Genomic DNA, 15160 nt, shown 5'->3' on the forward strand with positions numbered 1-15160 from the left:
CGTTGCGCTTTGGGGCGTTTCCTGTCGCGGGCGCTAGGCCTACCCACACAAGTGAGGTATCATTTTTATCGGGAGACTTGGGGGAACGCTGGGTGGAAGGACATTTGTGGCTCCTCTCAGATTCCAGAACTTTCTGCCACAGAAATGTGAGGAACATGTGTTTTTTTTAGCCAACTTTTGAGGTTTGCAAAGGATTCTGGGTAACAGAACCTGGTCCGAGCCACACAAGTCACCCCATATTGGATTCCCCTAGGTCTCTAGATTTCAGAAATGCACAGGTTTGGTAGGTTTCCCTAGGTGCCGGCTGAGCTAAAGGCCAAAATCTACAGGAAGGCACTTTGCAAAAAACACCTCTGTTTTCTTTCAAAAATTTGGATGTGTCCATGTTGCGCTTTGGGGCGTTTCCTGTCGCGGGCGCTAGGCCTACCCACACAAGTGAGGTATCATTTTTATCGGGAGACTTGGGGGAACACTGGGTGGAAGGAAATTTGTGGCTCCTCTCATATTTCAGAACTTTCTGCCACAGAAATGTGAGGAACATGTGTTTTTTTAGCAACATTTTGAGGTTTGCAAAGGATTCTGGGTAACAGAACCTGGTCCGAGCCACACAAGTCACCCCATCTTGGATTCCCCTAGGTCTCTAGTTTTCAGAAATGCACAGGTTTGGTAGGTTTCCCTAGGTGCCGGCTGAGCTAGAGGCCAAAATCTACAGGTAGGCACTTTGCAAAAAACATCTCTGTTTTCTTTCAAAAATTTGGATGTGTCCACGTTGCGTTTTGGGGCGTTTCCTGTCGCGGGCGCTAGGCCTACCCACACAAGTGAGGTATCATTTTTATCGGGAGACTTGGGGGAACGCTGGGTGGAAGGAAATTTGTGGCTCCTCTCAGATTCTAGAACTTTCTGCCACAGAAATGTGAGGAACATGTGTTTGTTTAGCCAAATTTTGAGGTTTGCAAAGGATTCTGGGTAACAGAACCTGGTCCTAGCCACACAAGTCACCCCATCTTGGATTCCCCTAGGTCTCTAGTTTTCAGAAATGCACAGGTTTGGTAGGTTTCCCTAGGTGCCGGCTGAGCTAGAGGCCAAAATCTACAGGTAGGCACTTTGCAAAAAACATCTCTGTTTTCATTCAAAAATGTGGATGTGTCCACGTTGCGCTTTGGGGCGTTTCCTGACGCGGGCGCTAGGCCTACCCACACAAGTGAGGTATCATTTTTATCGGGAGACTTGGGGGAACGCTGGGTGGAAGGAAATTTGTGGCTCCTCTCAGATTCTAGAACTTTCTGCCACAGAAATGTGAGGAACATGTGTTTGTTTAGCCAAATTTTGAGGTTTGCAAAGGATTCTGGGTAACAGAACCTGGTCCGAGCCACACAAGTCACCCCATCTTGGATTCCCCTAGGTCTCTAGTTTTCAGAAATGCACAGGTTTGGTAGGTTTCCCTAGGTGCCGGCTGAGCTAGAGGCCAAAATCTACAGGAAGGCACTTTGCAAAAAACATCTCTGTTTTCTTTCAAAAATTTGGATGTGTCCACGTTGCGTTTTGGGGCGTTTCCTGTCGCGGGCGCTAGGCCTACCCACACAAGTGAGGTATCATTTTTATCGGGAGACTTGGGGGAACGCTGGGTGGAAGGAAATTTGTGGCTCCTCTCAGATTCTAGAACTTTCTGCCACAGAAATGTGAGGAACATGTGTTTGTTTAGCCAAATTTTGAGGTTTGCAAAGGATTCTGGGTAACAGAACCTGGTCCTAGCCACACAAGTCACCCCATCTTGGATTCCCCTAGGTCTCTAGTTTTCAGAAATGCACAGGTTTGGTAGGTTTCCCTAGGTGCCGGCTGAGCTAGAGGCCAAAATCTACAGGTAGGCACTTTGCAAAAAACATCTCTGTTTTCTTTCAAAAATGTGGATGTGTCCACGTTGCGCTTTGGGGCGTTTCCTGACGCGGGCGCTAGGCCTACCCACACAAGTGAGGTATCATTTTTATCGGGAGACTTGGGGGAACGCTGGGTGGAAGGAAATTTGTGGCTCCTCTCAGATTCTAGAACTTTCTGCCACAGAAATGTGAGGAACATGTGTTTGTTTAGCCAAATTTTGAGGTTTGCAAAGGATTCTGGGTAACAGAACCTGGTCCGAGCCACACAAGTCACCCCATCTTGGATTCCCCTAGGTCTCTAGTTTTCAGAAATGCACAGGTTTGGTAGGTTTCCCTAGGTGCCGGCTGAGCTAGAGGCCAAAATCTACAGGTAGGCACTTTGCAAAAAACATCTCTGTTTTCTTTCAAAAATGTGGATGTGTCCACGTTGCGCTTTGGGCGTTTCCTGATGCGGGCGCTAGGCCTACCCACACAAGTGAGGTATCATTTGTATCGGGAGACTTGGGGGAACGCTGGGTGGAAGGAAATTTGTGGCTCCTCTCCGATTCCAGAACTTATTGCCACAGAAATGTGTGGAACATGTGTTTTTTTTAGCCAACTTTTGAGGTTTGCAAAGGATTCTGGGTAACAGAACCTGGTCCGAGCCACACAAGTCACCCCATATTGGATTCCCCTAGGTCTCTAGTTTTCAGAAATGCACAGGTTTGGTAGGTTTCCCTAGGTGCCGGCTGAGCTAAAGGCCAAAATCTACAGGAAGGCACTTTGCAAAAAACACCTCTGTTTTCTTTCAAAAATTTGGATGTGTCCATGTTGCGCTTTGGGGCGTTTCCTGTCGCGGGCGCTAGGCCTACCCACACAAGTGAGGTATCATTTTTATCGGGAGACTTGGGGGAACACTGGGTGGAAGGAAATTTGTGGCTCCTCTCATATTTCAGAACTTTCTGACACAGAAATGTGAGGAACATGTGTTTTTTTAGCAAAATTTTGAGGTTTGCAAAGGATTCTGGGTAACAGAACCTGGTCCGAGCCACACAAGTCACCCCATCTTGGATTCCCCTAGGTCTCTAGTTTTCAGAAATGCACAGGTTTGGTAGGTTTCCCTAGGTGCTGGATGAGCTAGAGGCCAAAATCTACAGGTAGGCACTTTGAAAAAAACACCTCTGTTTTCTTTCAAAAATTTGGATGTGTCCACGTTGCGTTTTGGGGCGTTTCCTGTCGCGGGCGCTAGGCCTACCCACACAAGTGAGGTATCATTTTTATCGGGAGACTTGGGGGAACGCTTGGTGGAAGGAAATTTGTGGCTCCTCTCAGATTCTAGAACTTTCTGCCACAGAAATGTGAGGAACATGTGTTTGTTTAGCCAAATTTTGAGGTTTGCAAAGGATTCTGGGTAACAGAACCTGGTCCGAGCCACACAAGTCACCCCATCTTGGATTCCCCTAGGTCTCTAGTTTTCAGAAATGCACAGGTTTGGTAGGTTTCCCTAGGTGCCGGCTGAGCTAGAGGCCAAAATCTACAGGAAGGCACTTTGCAAAAAACACCTCTGTTTTCTTTCAAAAATTTGGATGTGTCCACGTTGCGCTTTGGGGCGTTTCCTGTCGCGGGCGCTAGGCCTACCCACACAAGTGAGGTATCATTTTTATCGGGAGACTTGGGGGAACGCTGGGTGGAAGGACATTTGTGGCTCCTCTCAGATTCCAGAACTTTCTGCCACAGAAATGTGAGGAACATGTGTTTTTTTTAGCCAACTTTTGAGGTTTGCAAAGGATTCTGGGTAACAGAACCTGGTCCGAGCCACACAAGTCACCCCATATTGGATTCCCCTAGGTCTCTAGATTTCAGAAATGCACAGGTTTGGTAGGTTTCCCTAGGTGCCGGCAGAGCTAAAGGCCAAAATCTACAGGAAGGCACTTTGCAAAAAACACCTCTGTTTTCTTTCAAAAATTTGGATGTGTCCATGTTGCGCTTTGGGGCGTTTCCTGTCGCGGGCGCTAGGCCTACCCACACAAGTGAGGTATCATTTTTATCGGGAGACTTGGGGGAACACTGGGTGGAAGGAAATTTGTGGCTCCTCTCATATTTCAGAACTTTCTGCCACAGAAATGTGAGGAACATGTGTTTTTTTAGCAACATTTTGAGGTTTGCAAAGGATTCTGGGTAACAGAACCTGGTCCGAGCCACACAAGTCACCCCATCTTGGATTCCCCTAGGTCTCTAGTTTTCAGAAATGCACAGGTTTGGTAGGTTTCCCTAGGTGCCGGCTGAGCTAGAGGCCAAAATCTACAGGAAGGCACTTTGCAAAAAACATCTCTGTTTTCTTTCAAAAATTTGGATGTGTCCACGTTGCGTTTTGGGGCGTTTCCTGTCGCGGGCGCTAGGCCTACCCACACAAGTGAGGTATCATTTTTATCGGGAGACTTGGGGGAACGCTGGGTGGAAGGAAATTTGTGGCTCCTCTCAGATTCTAGAACTTTCTGCCACAGAAATGTGAGGAACATGTGTTTGTTTAGCCAAATTTTGAGGTTTGCAAAGGATTCTGGGTAACAGAACCTGGTCCTAGCCACACAAGTCACCCCATCTTGGATTCCCCTAGGTCTCTAGTTTTCAGAAATGCACAGGTTTGGTAGGTTTCCCTAGGTGCCGGCTGAGCTAGAGGCCAAAATCTACAGGTAGGCACTTTGCAAAAAACATCTCTGTTTTCTTTCAAAAATGTGGATGTGTCCACGTTGCGCTTTGGGGCGTTTCCTGACGCGGGCGCTAGGCCTACCCACACAAGTGAGGTATCATTTTTATCGGGAGACTTGGGGGAACGCTGGGTGGAAGGAAATTTGTGGCTCCTCTCAGATTCTAGAACTTTCTGCCACAGAAATGTGAGGAACATGTGTTTGTTTAGCCAAATTTTGAGGTTTGCAAAGGATTCTGGGTAACAGAACCTGGTCCGAGCCACACAAGTCACCCCATCTTGGATTCCCCTAGGTCTCTAGTTTTCAGAAATGCACAGGTTTGGTAGGTTTCCCTAGGTGCCGGCTGAGCTAGAGGCCAAAATCTACAGGAAGGCACTTTGCAAAAAACACCTCTGTTTTCTTTCAAAAATTTGGATGTGTCCACGTTGCGCTTTGGGGCGTTTCCTGTCGCGGGCGCTAGGCCTACCCACACAAGTGAGGTATCATTTTTATCGGGAGACTTGGGGGAACGCTGGGTGGAAGGACATTTGTGGCTCCTCTCAGATTCCAGAACTTTTTGCCACAGAAATGTGAGGAACATGTGTTTTTTTTAGCCAACTTTTGAGGTTTGCAAAGGATTCTGGGTAACAGAACCTGGTCCGAGCCACACAAGTCACCCCATATTGGATTCCCCTAGGTCTCTAGATTTCAGAAATGCACAGGTTTGGTAGGTTTCCCTAGGTGCCGGCTGAGCTAAAGGCCAAAATCTACAGGAAGGCACTTTGCAAAAAACACCTCTGTTTTCTTTCAAAAATTTGGATGTGTCCATGTTGCGCTTTGGGGCGTTTCCTGTCGCGGGCGCTAGGCCTACCCACACAAGTGAGGTATCATTTTTATCGGGAGACTTGGGGGAACACTGGGTGGAAGGAAATTTGTGGCTCCTCTCATATTTCAGAACTTTCTGCCACAGAAATGTGAGGAACATGTGTTTTTTTAGCAACATTTTGAGGTTTGCAAAGGATTCTGGGTAACAGAACCTGGTCCGAGCCACACAAGTCACCCCATCTTGGATTCCCCTAGGTTTCTAGTTTTCAGAAATGCACAGGTTTGGTAGGTTTCCCTAGGTGCCGGCTGAGCTAGAGGCCAAAATCTACAGGAAGGCACTTTGCAAAAAACATCTCTGTTTTCTTTCAAAAATTTGGATGTGTCCACGTTGCGTTTTGGGGCGTTTCCTGTCGCGGGCGCTAGGCCTACCCACACAAGTGAGGTATCATTTTTATCGGGAGACTTGGGGGAACGCTGGGTGGAAGGAAATTTGTGGCTCCTCTCAGATTCTAGAACTTTCTGCCACAGAAATGTGAGGAACATGTGTTTGTTTAGCCAAATTTTGAGGTTTGCAAAGGATTCTGGGTAACAGAACCTGGTCCTAGCCACACAAGTCACCCCATCTTGGATTCCCCTAGGTCTCTAGTTTTCAGAAATGCACAGGTTTGGTAGGTTTCCCTAGGTGCCGGCTGAGCTAGAGGCCAAAATCTACAGGTAGGCACTTTGCAAAAAACATCTCTGTTTTCTTTCAAAAATGTGGATGTGTCCACGTTGCGCTTTGGGGCGTTTCCTGACGCGGGCGCTAGGCCTACCCACACAAGTGAGGTATCATTTTTATCGGGAGACTTGGGGGAACGCTGGGTGGAAGGAAATTTGTGGCTCCTCTCAGATTCTAGAACTTTCTGCCACAGAAATGTGAGGAACATGTGTTTGTTTAGCCAAATTTTGAGGTTTGCAAAGGATTCTGGGTAACAGAACCTGGTCCGAGCCACACAAGTCACCCCATCTTGGATTCCCCTAGGTCTCTAGTTTTCAGAAATGCACAGGTTTGGTAGGTTTCCCTAGGTGCCGGCTGAGCTAGAGGCCAAAATCTACAGGTAGGCACTTTGCAAAAAACATCTCTGTTTTCTTTCAAAAATGTGGATGTGTCCACGTTGCGCTTTGGGCGTTTCCTGATGCGGGCGCTAGGCCTACCCACACAAGTGAGGTATCATTTTTATCGGGAGACTTGGGGGAACGTTGGGTGGAAGGAAATTTGTGGCTCCTCTCAGATTCCAGAACTTTCTGCCACAGAAATGTGAGGAACATGTGTTTTTTTAGCCAAATTTTGAGGTTTGCAAAGGATTCTGGGTAACAGAACCTGGTCTGAGCCACACAAGTCACCCCATCTTGGATTCCCCTAGGTCTCTAGTTTTCAGAAATGCACAGGTTTGGTAGGTTTCCCTAGGTGCCGGCTGAGCTAGAGGCCAAAATCTACAGGTAGGCACTTTGCAAAAATCAGCTCTGTTTTCTTTCAAAAATTTGGATGTGTCCATGTTGCGCTTTGGGGCGTTTCCTGTCGCGGGCGCTAGGCCTACCCACACAAGTGAGGTATCATTTTTATCGGGAGACTTGGGGGAACACTGGGTGGAAGGAAATTTGTGGCTCCTCTCATATTTCAGAACTTTCTGCCACAGAAATGTGAGGAACATGTGTTTTTTTAGCAAAATTTTGAGGTTTGCAAAGGATTCTGGTTAACAGAACCTGGTCCGAGCCACACAAGTCACCCCATCTTGGATTCTCCTAGGTCTCTAGTTTTCAGAAATGCACAGGTTTGGTAGGTTTCCCTAGGTGCCGGCTGAGCTAGAGGCCAAAATCTACAGGTAGGCACTTTGCAAAAAACACCTCTGTTTTCTTTCAAAAATTTGGATGTGTCCACGTTGCGTTTTGGGCGTTTCCTGTCGCGGGCGCTAGGCCTACCCACACAAGTGAGGTATCATTTTTATCGGGAGACTTGGGGGAACGTTTGGTGGAAGGAAATTTGTGGCTCCTCTCAGATTCTAGAACTTTCTGCCACAGAAATGTGAGGAACATGTGTTTGTTTAGCCAAATTTTGAGGTTTGCAAAGGATTCTGGGTAACAGAACCTGGTCCGAGCCACACAAGTCACCCCATCTTGGATTCCCCTAGGTCTCTAGTTTTCAGAAATGCACAGGTTTGGTAGGTTTCCCTAGGTGCCGGCTGAGCTAGAGGCCAAAATCTACAGGTAGGCACTTTGCAAAAAACATCTCCGTTTTCTTTCAAAAATGTGGATGTGTCCACGTTGCGCTTTGGGGCGTTTCCTGACGCGGGCGCTAGGCCTACCCACACAAGTGAGGTATCATTTTTATCGGGAGACTTGGGGGAACGCTGGGTGGAAGGAAATTTGTGGCTCCTCTCAGATTCTAGAACTTTCTGCCACAGAAATGTGAGGAACATGTGTTTGTTTAGCCAAATTTTGAGGTTTGCAAAGGATTCTGGGTAACAGAACCTGGTCCGAGCCACACAAGTCACCCCATCTTGGATTCCCCTAGGTCTCTAGTTTTCAGAAATGCACAGGTTTGGTAGGTTTCCCTAGGTGCCGGCTGAGCTAGAAGCCAAAATCTACAGGTAGGCACTTTGCAAAAAACATCTCTGTTTTCTTTCAAAAATGTGGATGTGTCCACGTTGCGCTTTGGGGCGTTTCCTGACGCGGGCGCTAGGCCTACCCACTCAAGTGAGGTATCATTTTTATCGGGAGACTTGGGGGAACGTTGGGTGGAAGGAAATTTGTGGCTCCTCTCAGATTCCAGAACTTTCTGCCACAGAAATGTGAGGAACATGTGTTTTTTTAGCCAAATTTTGAGGTTTGCAAAGGATTCTGGGTAACAGAACCTGGTCCGAGCCACACAAGTCACCCCATCTTGAATTCCCCTAGGACTCTAGTTTTCAGAAATGCACAGGTTTGGTAGGTTTCCCTAGGTGCCGGCTGAGCTAGAGGCCAAAATCTACAGGTAGGCACTTTACAAAAAACAGCTCTGTTTTCTTTCAAAAATTTGGATGTGTCCACGTTGCGCTTTGGGGCGTTTCCTGTCGCGGGCGCTAGGCCTACCCACACAAGTGAGGTATCATTTTTGTCGGGAGACTTGGGGGAACGCTGGGTGGAAGGAAATTTGTGGCTCCTCTCAGATTCTGGAACTTTCTGCCACAGAAATGTGAGGAACATGTGTTTGTTTAGCCAAATTTTGAGGTTTGCAAAGGATTCTGGGTAACAGAACCTGGTCCGAGCCACACAAGTCACCCCATCTTGGATTCCCCTAGGTCTCTAGTTTTCAGAAATGCACAGGTTTGGTAGGTTTCCCTAGGTGCCGGCTGAGCTAGAGGCCAAAATCTACAGGTAGGCACTTTGCAAAAAACATCTCTGTTTTCTTTCAAAAATGTGGATGTGTCCACGTTGCGCTTTGGGGCGTTTCCTGACGCGGGCGCTAGGCCTACCCACACAAGTGAGGTATCATTTTTATCGGGAGACTTGGGGGAACGTTGGGTGGAAGGAAATTTGTGGCTCCTCTCAGATTCCAGAACTTTCTGCCACAGAAATGTGAGGAACATGTGTTTGTTTAGCCAAATTTTGAGGTTTGCAAAGGATTCTGGGTAACAGAACCTGGTCCGAGCCACACAAGTCACCCCATCTTGGATTCCCCTAGGTCTCTAGTTTTCAGAAATGCACAGGTTTGGTAGGTTTCCCTAGGTGCCGGCTGAGCTAGAGGCCAAAATCTACAGGTAGGCACTTTGCAAAAAACACCTCTGTTTTCTTTCAAAAATTTGGATGTGTCCACGTTGCGCTTTGGGGCGTTTCCTGTCACGGGCGCTAGGCCTACCCACACAAGTGAGGTATCATTTTTATCGGGAGACTTGAGGGAACGCTGGGTGGAAGGAAATTTGTGGCTCCTCTCAGATTCCAGAACTTTCTGCCACAGAAATGTGAGGAACATGTGTTTTTTTAGCCAAATTTTGAGGTTTGCAAAGGATTCTGGGTAACAGAACCTAGTCCGAGCCATACAAGTCACCCCATCTTGGATTCCCCTAGGTCTCTAGTTTTCAGAAATGCACAGGTTTGGTAGGTTTCCCTAGGTGCCGGGTAAGCTAATGGCCAAAATCTACAGGTAGGCACTTTGCAAAAAACAGCATTTTTTTCTTTCAAAAAATGGGATGTGTCCACGTTGCGTTTTGGGGTGTCTCCTGTCGCAGCCGTTAGGCCTACCCACACAAGTGAGGTATCATTTTTATCGGGAGACTTGGGGGAACGCTGGGTGGAAGGAAATTTGTGGCTCCTCTCAGATTCCAGAACTTTCTGCCACAGAAATGTGAGGAACATGTGTTTTTTTTAGCCAACTTTTGAGGTTTGCAAAGGATTCTGGGTAACAGAACCTGGTCCGAGCCACACAAGTCACCCCATCTTGGATTCCCCTAGGTCTCTAGTTTTCAGAAATGCACAGGTTTGGTAGGTTTCCCTAGGTGCCGGCTGAGCTAGAGGCCAAAATCTACAGGTAGGCACTTTGCAAAAAACAGCTCTGTTTTCTTTCAAAAATTTGGATGTGTCCATGTTGCGCTTTGGGGTGTTTCCTGTCGTGGGCGCTAGGCCTACCCACACAAGTGAGGTATCATTTGTATCGGGAGACTTGGGGGAACGCTGGGTGGAAGGAAATTTGTGGCTCCTCTCCGATTCCAGAACTTATTGCCACAGAAATGTGAGGAACATGTGTTTTTTTTAGCCAACTTTTGAGGTTTGCAAAGGATTCTGGGTAACAGAACCTGGTCCGAGCCACACAAGTCACCCCATATTGGATTCCCCTAGGTCTCTAGTTTTCAGAAATGCACAGGTTTGGTAGGTTTCCCTAGGTGCCGGCTGAGCTAAAGGCCAAAATCTACAGGAAGGCACTTTGCAAAAAACACCTCTGTTTTCTTTCAAAAATTTGGATGTGTCCATGTTGCGCTTTGGGGCGTTTCCTGTCGCGGGCGCTAGGCCTACCCACACAAGTGAGGTATCATTTTTATCGGGAGACTTGGGGGAACACTGGGTGGAAGGAAATTTGTGGCTCCTCTCATATTTCAGAACTTTCTGACACAGAAATGTGAGGAACATGTGTTTTTTTAGCAAAATTTTGAGGTTTGCAAAGGATTCTGGGTAACAGAACCTGGTCCGAGCCACACAAGTCACCCCATCTTGGATTCCCCTAGGTCTCTAGTTTTCAGAAATGCACAGGTTTGGTAGGTTTCCCTAGGTGCCGGCTGAGCTAGAGGCCAAAATCTACAGGTAGGCACTTTGCAAAAAACAGCTCTGTTTTCTTTCAAAAATTTGGATGTGTCCATGTTGCGCTTTGGGGTGTTTCCTGTCGTGGGCGCTAGGCCTACCCACACAAGTGAGGTATCATTTGTATCGGGAGACTTGGGGGAACGCTGGGTGGAAGGAAATTTGTGGCTCCTCTCCGATTCCAGAACTTATTGCCACAGAAATGTGAGGAACATGTGTTTTTTTTAGCCAACTTTTGAGGTTTGCAAAGGATTCTGGGTAACAGAACCTGGTCCGAGCCACACAAGTCACCCCATATTGGATTCCCCTAGGTCTCTAGTTTTCAGAAATGCACAGGTTTGGTAGGTTTCCCTAGGTGCCGGCTGAGCTAAAGGCCAAAATCTACAGGAAGGCACTTTGCAAAAAACACCTCTGTTTTCTTTAAAAAATGTGGATGTGTCCATGTTGCGCTTTGGGGCGTTTCCTGTCGCGGGCGCTAGGCCTACCCACACAAGTGAGGTATCATTTTTATCGGGAGACTTGGGGGAACACTGGGTGGAAGGAAATTTGTGGCTCCTCTCATATTTCAGAACTTTCTGACACAGAAATGTGAGGAACATGTGTTTTTTTAGCCAAATTTTGAGGTTTGCAAAGGATTCTGGGTAACAGAACCTGGTCCGAGCCACACAAGTCACCCCATCTTGGATTCCCCTAGGTCTCTAGTTTTCAGAAATGCACAGGTTTGGTAGGTTTCCCTAGGTGCCGGCTGAGCTAGAAGCCAAAATCTACAGGTAGGCACTTTGCAAAAAACATCTCTGTTTTCTTTCAAAAATGTGGATGTGTCCACGTTGCGCTTTGGGGCGTTTCCTGACGCGGGCGCTAGGCCTACCCACACAAGTGAGGTATCATTTTTATCGGGAGACTTGGGGGAACGTTGGGTGGAAGGAAATTTGTGGCTCCTCTCAGATTCCAGAACTTTCTGCCACAGAAATGTGAGGAACATGTGTTTTTTTAGCCAAATTTTGAGGTTTGCAAAGGATTCTGGGTAACAGAACCTGGTCCGAGCCACACAAGTCACCCCATCTTGGATTCCCCTAGGACTCTAGTTTTCAGAAATGCACAGGTTTGGTAGGTTTCCCTAGGTGCCGGCTGAGCTAGAGGCCAAAATCTACAGGTAGGCACTTTACAAAAAACAGCTCTGTTTTCTTTCAAAAATTTGGATGTGTCCACGTTGCGCTTTGGGGCGTTTCCTGTCGCGGGCGCTAGGCCTACCCACACAAGTGAGGTATCATTTTTGTCGGGAGACTTGGGGGAACGCTGGGTGGAAGGAAATTTGTGGCTCCTCTCAGATTCTGGAACTTTCTGCCACAGAAATGTGAGGAACATGTGTTTGTTTAGCCAAATTTTGAGGTTTGCAAAGGATTCTGGGTAACAGAACCTGGTCCGAGCCACACAAGTCACCCCATCTTGGATTCCCCTAGGTCTCTAGTTTTCAGAAATGCACAGGTTTGGTAGGTTTCCCTAGGTGCCGGCTGAGCTAGAAGCCAAAATCTACAGGAAGCCACTTTGCAAAAAACATCTCTGTTTTCTTTCAAAAATGTGGATGTGTCCACTTTGCGCTTTGGGGCGTTTCCTGACGCGGGCGCTAGGCCTACCCACACAAGTGAGGTATCATTTTTATCGGGAGACTTGGGGGAACGTTGGGTGGAAGGAAATTTGTGGCTCCTCTCAGATTCCAGAACTTTCTGCCACAGAAATGTGAGGAACATGTGTTTTTTTAGCCAAATTTTGAGGTTTGCAAAGGATTCTGGGTAACAGAACCTGGTCCGAGCCACACAAGTCACCCCATCTTGGATTCCCCTAGGACTCTAGTTTTCAGAAATGCACAGGTTTGGTAGGTTTCCCTAGGTGCCGGCTGAGCTAGAGGCCAAAATCTACAGGTAGGCACTTTACAAAAAACAGCTCTGTTTTCTTTCAAAAATTTGGATGTGTCCACGTTGCGCTTTGGGGCGTTTCCTGTCGCGGGCGCTAGGCCTACCCACACAAGTGAGGTATCATTTTTGTCGGGAGACTTGGGGGAACGCTGGGTGGAAGGAAATTTGTGGCTCCTCTCAGATTCTGGAACTTTCTGCCACAGAAATGTGAGGAACATGTGTTTGTTTAGCCAAATTTTGAGGTTTGCAAAGGATTCTGGGTAACAGAACCTGGTCCGAGCCACACAAGTCACCCCATCTTGGATTCCCCTAGGTCTCTAGTTTTCAGAAATGCACAGGTTTGGTAGGTTTCCCTAGGTGCCGGCTGAGCTAGAGGCCAAAATCTACAGGTAGGCACTTTGCAAAAAACATCTCTGTTTTCTTTCAAAAATGTGGATGTGTCCACGTTGCGCTTTGGGGCGTTTCCTGACGCGGGCGCTAGGCCTACCCACACAAGTGAGGTATCATTTTTATCGGGAGACTTGGGGGAACGTTGGGTGGAAGGAAATTTGTGGCTCCTCTCAGATTCCAGAACTTTCTGCCACAGAAATGTGAGGAACATGTGTTTGTTTAGCCAAATTTTGAGGTTTGCAAAGGATTCTGGGTAACAGAACCTGGTCCGAGCCACACAAGTCACCCCATCTTGGATTCCCCTAGGTCTCTAGTTTTCAGAAATGCACAGGTTTGGTAGGTTTCCCTAGGTGCCGGCTGAGCTAGAGGCCAAAATCTACAGGTAGGCACTTTGCAAAAAACACCTCTGTTTTCTTTCAAAAATTTGGATGTGTCCACGTTGCGCTTTGGGGCGTTTCCTGTCACGGGCGCTAGGCCTACCCACACAAGTGAGGTATCATTTTTATCGGGAGACTTGAGGGAACGCTGGGTGGAAGGAAATTTGTGGCTCCTCTCAGATTCCAGAACTTTCTGCCACAGAAATGTGAGGAACATGTGTTTTTTTAGCCAAATTTTGAGGTTTGCAAAGGATTCTGGGTAACAGAACCTAGTCCGAGCCACACAAGTCACCCCATCTTGGATTCCCCTAGGTCTCTAGTTTTCAGAAATGCACAGGTTTGGTAGGTTTCCCTAGGTGCCGGGTAAGCTAATGGCCAAAATCTACAGGTAGGCACTTTGCAAAAAACAGCATTTTTTTCTTTCAAAAAATGGGATGTGTCCACGTTGCGTTTTGGGGTGTCTCCTGTCGCAGCCGTTAGGCCTACCCACACAAGTGAGGTATCATTTTTATCGGGAGACTTGGGGGAACGCTGGGTGGAAGGAAATTTGTGGCTCCTCTCAGATTCCAGAACTTTCTGCCACAGAAATGTGAGGAACATGTGTTTTTTTTAGCCAACTTTTGAGGTTTGCAAAGGATTCTGGGTAACAGAACCTGGTCCGAGCCACACAAGTCACCCCATCTTGGATTCCCCTAGGTCTCTAGTTTTCAGAAATGCACAGGTTTGGTAGGTTTCCCTAGGTGCCGGCTGAGCTAGAGGCCAAAATCTACAGGTAGGCACTTTGCAAAAAACAGCTCTGTTTTCTTTCAAAAATTTGGATGTGTCCATGTTGCGCTTTGGGGTGTTTCCTGTCGTGGGCGCTAGGCCTACCCACACAAGTGAGGTATCATTTGTATCGGGAGACTTGGGGGAACGCTGGGTGGAAGGAAATTTGTGGCTCCTCTCCGATTCCAGAACTTATTGCCACAGAAATGTGAGGAACATGTGTTTTTTTTAGCCAACTTTTGAGGTTTGCAAAGGATTCTGGGTAACAGAACCTGGTCCGAGCCACACAAGTCACCCCATATTGGATTCCCCTAGGTCTCTAGTTTTCAGAAATGCACAGGTTTGGTAGGTTTCCCTAGGTGCCGGCTGAGCTAAAGGCCAAAATCTACAGGAAGGCACTTTGCAAAAAACACCTCTGTTTTCTTTCAAAAATTTGGATGTGTCCGTGTTGCGCTTTGGGGCGTTTCCTGTCGCGGGCGCTAGGCCTACCCACACAAGTGAGGTATCATTTTTATCGGGAGACTTGGGGGAACACTGGGTGGAAGGAAATTTGTGGCTCCTCTCATATTTCAGAACTTTCTGACACAGAAATGTGAGGAACATGTGTTTTTTTAGCCAAATTTTGAGGTTTGCAAAGGATTCTGGGTAACAGAACCTGGTCCGAGCCACACAAGTCACCCCATCTTGGATTCCCCTAGGTCTCTAGTTTTCAGAAATGCACAGGTTTGGTAGGTTTCCCTAGGTGCCGGCTGAGCTAGAAGCCAAAATCTACAGGTAGGCACTTTGCAAAAAACATCTCTGTTTTCTTTCAAAAATGTGGATGTGTCCACGTTGCGCTTTGGGGCGTTTCCTGACGCGGGCGCTAGGCCTACCCACACAAGTGAGGTATCATTTTTATCGGGAGACTTGGGGGAACGTTGGGTGGAAGGAAATTTGTGGCTCCTCTCAGATTCCAGAACTTTCTGCCACAGAAATGTGAGGAACATGTGTTTTTTTAGCCAAATTTTGAGGTTTGCAAAGGATTCTGGGTAACAGAACCTGGTCCG

The sequence above is a fragment of the Pleurodeles waltl genome, chromosome 2_2 (assembly GCF_031143425.1).
Source record: "Pleurodeles waltl isolate 20211129_DDA chromosome 2_2, aPleWal1.hap1.20221129, whole genome shotgun sequence".
Taxonomy (NCBI): Eukaryota; Metazoa; Chordata; class Amphibia; order Caudata; family Salamandridae; genus Pleurodeles; species Pleurodeles waltl.